Source organism: Ascidia mentula, chromosome 1 (assembly GCF_947561715.1).
Source record: "Ascidia mentula chromosome 1, kaAscMent1.1, whole genome shotgun sequence".
Taxonomy (NCBI): domain Eukaryota; kingdom Metazoa; phylum Chordata; class Ascidiacea; order Phlebobranchia; family Ascidiidae; genus Ascidia; species Ascidia mentula.
The window spans coordinates 10,481,513-10,485,912 of NC_138566.1; positions in this window are offsets into that span (position 1 = coordinate 10,481,513).

Sequence of the window (4,400 nt, forward strand, 5' to 3'; positions counted from 1 at the left end):
CAGCAGCATAATGGCGTAATGTCGGCATGCGAAAAACTTCCCTATTAAAACAATTCTGCTCGGCGTTCTAGCAATAGGTGCCAATATTGACCAATATCAAGAGAACGGAAATTTAATTCTCTACAACATGCAATTAACAAATTTGAAATTAAGGTGCCGGATGACCTTCAAATCGCCCATCGAAGACGACCCGCTTTGAGCGAATCAGCAGCATAATGGCGTAATGTCGGCATGCGAAAAACTTCCCTATTAAAACAATTCTGCTCGGCGTTCTAGCAATAGGTGCCAATATTGACCAATATCAAGAGAACGGAAATTTAATTCTCTACAACATGCAATTAACAAATTTGAAATTAAGGTGCCGGATGACCTTCAAATCGCCCATCGAAGACGACCCGCTTTGAGCGAATCAGCAGCGTAATGGCGTAATGTCGGCATGCGAAAAACTTCCCTATTAAAACAATTCTGCTCGGCGTTCTAGCAATAGGTGCCAATATTGACCAATATCAAGGGAACGGAAATTTAATTCTCTACAATATGCAATTAACAAATTTGAAATTAAGGTGCCGGATGACCTTCAAATCGCCCATCGAAGACGACCCGCTTTGAGCGAATCAGCAGCATAATGGCGTAATGTCGGCATGCGAAAAACTTCCCTATTAAAACAATTCTGCTCGGCGTTCTAGCAATAGGTGCCAATATTGACCAATATCAAGAGAACGGAAATTTAATTCTCTACAACATGCAATTAACAAATTTGAAATTAAGGTGCCGGATGACCTTCAAATCGCCCATCGAAGACGACCCGCTTTGAGCGAATCAGCAGCATAATGGCGTAATGTCGGCATGCGAAAAACTTCCCTATTAAAACAATTCTGCTCGGCGTTCTAGCAATAGGTGCCAATATTGACCAATATCAAGAGAACGGAAATTTAATTCTCTACAACATGCAATTAACAAATTTGAAATTAAGGTGCCGGATGACCTTCAAATCGCCCATCGAAAAAGACCCGCTTTGAGCGAATCAGCAGCGTAATGGCGTAATGTCGGCATGCGAAAAACTTCCCTATTAAAACAATTCTGCTCGGCGTTCTAGCAATAGGTGCCAATATTGACCAATATCAAGGGAACGGAAATTTAATTCTCTACAACATGCAATTAACAAATTTGAAATTAAGGTGCCGGATGACCTTCAAATCGCCCATCGAAGACGACCCGCTTTGAGCGAATCAGCAGCATAATGGCGTAATGTCGGCATGCGAAAAACTTCCCTATTAAAACAATTCTGCTCGGCGTTCTAGCAATAGGTGCCAATATTGACCAATATCAAGAGAACGGAAATTTAATTCTCTACAACATGCAATTAACAAATTTGAAATTAAGGTGCCGGATGACCTTCAAATCGCCCATCGAAGACGACCCGCTTTGAGCGAATCAGCAGCGTAATGGCGTAATGTCGGCATGCGAAAAACTTCCCTATTAAAACAATTCTGCTCGGCGTTCTAGCAATAGGTGCCAATATTGACCAATATCAAGGGAACGGAAATTTAATTCTCTACAATATGCAATTAACAAATTTGAAATTAAGGTGCCGGATGACCTTCAAATCGCCCATCGAAGACGACCCGCTTTGAGCGAATCAGCAGCATAATGGCGTAATGTCGGCATGCGAAAAACGTCCCTATTAAAACAATTCTGCTCGGCGTTCTAGCAATAGGTGCCAATATTGACCAATATCAAGAGAACGGAAATTTAATTCTCTACAACATGCAATTAACAAATTTGAAATTAAGGTGCCGGATAACCTTCAAATCGCCCATCGAAGACAACCCGCTTTGAGCGAATCAGCAGCGTAATGGCGTAATGTCGGCATGCGAAAAACTTCCCTATTAAAACAATTCTGCTCGGCGTTCTAGCAATAGGTGCCAATATTGACCAATATCAAGAGAACGGAAATTTAATTCTCTACAACATGCAATTAACAAATTTGAAATTAAGGTGCCGGATGACCTTCAAATCGCCCATCGAAGACGACCCGCTTTGAGCGAATCAGCAGCGTAATGGCGTAATGTCGGCATGCGAAAAACTTCCCTATTAAAACAATTCTGCTCGGCGTTCTGGCAATAGGTGCCAATATTGACCAATATCAAGGAAACGGAAATTTAATTCTCTACTAACAGGTAATTAAAACCTTTGTAATTCACTGACGAATAACGCTTATATGATTTTTGTCAGAAATGCCACAGTTTGGAGACGAGGTTATTAACTTAGAGTCAGGGCGGTCGTTTGTAATTATTGTTGCACAACGTTTGGCTTGTCCTTTTGTACGTGGAAAACAGGTCACAAATATAAACAATGCCAATATTACATATTTCATATTAATATACACGGTGTTCTCTGCAACAGCCTTCAACAGCCAAAAGGAAAGGTCAAGCGATAACCGTTGTTGGTATTGCATCTTGTACGGGTCAGTTTGTGGAGTCATGTATCGTCGCGAATCAAAGATTGTGATAAGACATGCATGTTTCGGTGTGATTACATGTGGGACCTTTGGTCTATTCTTTTTTATTATTGAAGAAAGAGGGAAAAAACTGTAGCGGTGAATAATTAAAGAAAAAGGGGGCATAGGGGCAAAAAACAAACACAATGGCGCAAAAATACAAATTACTTGGGTACACGACAAACAGCTTAAACATGTTTTCATAAGATATTCAATTGTTTTATTTTGACCACCGATGTTCAATTCAATAGTTCTTGTCGATTGAAATACGAATAATTGTTGGTCGCCTATTAGCGTGTTGCATCTGTACATTACATGCCAACAACAACAAAGTGCACAGTCAAAAAAACATTACAAAATAGTATGAAATTTCAGTACTGTTTTACAATATCACAATATGACTATAGTAAGAATTAAAACCGTTTCATAGGCAAAAGACGCACGATACAGTTTTGCTAGCTTAAATTCCTTTAATTGTTTGTTGGTCATGATAGCCATGGGGTTCGGTTTAAATTGGGAGCTTATTAGTTTCCTCTCCACTGCAGCTTTTTTTGGAGATTAGCCTCCAGGGTAACCTATCCGCTAATAAGTAGTCCCATAAACCTTGTGCTTTGGCTGGATTTGTATTACCATTCTGCTGTAACCAAGTATAGAAGGTCTTTGTGTACCCAAAGTGTTGTAAGATATTTTAGACACGTATGTTGGCTTTTTTTGTTTGCGAAGGAACTGTGTCCCACTCCTCATGTAGACTTGCTACAAGCTGCAGAAACTTGACGAAAAATGTTTGATTTGGCTCAAAACCAAACTCTGTAACGAATATACCAACAGGTCAACAAGAGCAAATACTCACTCTTCGTGAAAACTTTCTAAAAAATGGTTTACTGCGCTTTTTTATAATTTTGTCCAAGCTGTTGCGCATGTGGTTGGATTTTTGGCTGAGAATTGACATCGCCATACTTTTGACACAATGTAAGGTTTTCAAAGAAATAAGAGTCTTCAATATTTTGCTATGGAACAACCGACGAATTTAAGAGCACCTCAAATCTGTTTTGGTGCAGAAATCGTGTTTGGAGATTGGATTTGTTTGGTTAAAAGGTTTGGATAACAGCGTTTTAAATTAAGAGGCAACATATGATTCTCATTATCTATCATACCCCCGCCCATGCAAAATTTAAGATATGGTAACGCTTTTATTTCTTTCCTATTATGGCTATAGTTATCTTCCCGATAAGGGTTATTCCTCTGGTCGCCCAAAGGTTCATAACTATGTTGGCTTTTTCAGGGAAGGGAGAAAGTTTAATTCAATTATTTTTTTAAGATTTTTGAGAAATCAGTATCCGAACCTTTTGTAAAAACAATGCAAACAGGGATGATTTTTATTCATGCAGACCACGAACAAAGTTAAGGAGAGTGGGTCATCTTGTCTGAGGCCACGTTCTATGTCAAACGATTCCAAGAAATATGGTGTCGAAAATTTGCATGTAGGCCTATGTGGAAACATGGTAATGGTCCCTAATGTCAATAATGTCGAACAGCAACCGGATATTTGACCCTATATATCGGTGCGGTTGGAAGCCGTGTCGTTCCTTCGATAGAAAACCACGTATCTTGCGTTGACGACTTTTAAGGAGATCTTGTAGTCCATGTTTAGCAAAGGTATCGGGCGATAATTTGGGAATATAGAAAACCTTTCCCACTATTAGGAAACAGGGTGACAACTCCTTTACATTGTGAATAGATATTCAACCTGATTAAGTTTCCGTTCTCTTGATATTGGTCAATATTGCCACCTACTACAAGAAATTGCCAGAACGCCGAGCAGAATTGTTTTAATAGGGAAGTTTTTCGCATGCCGACATTACGCCATTACGCTGCTGATTCGCTCAAAGCGGGTCGTCTT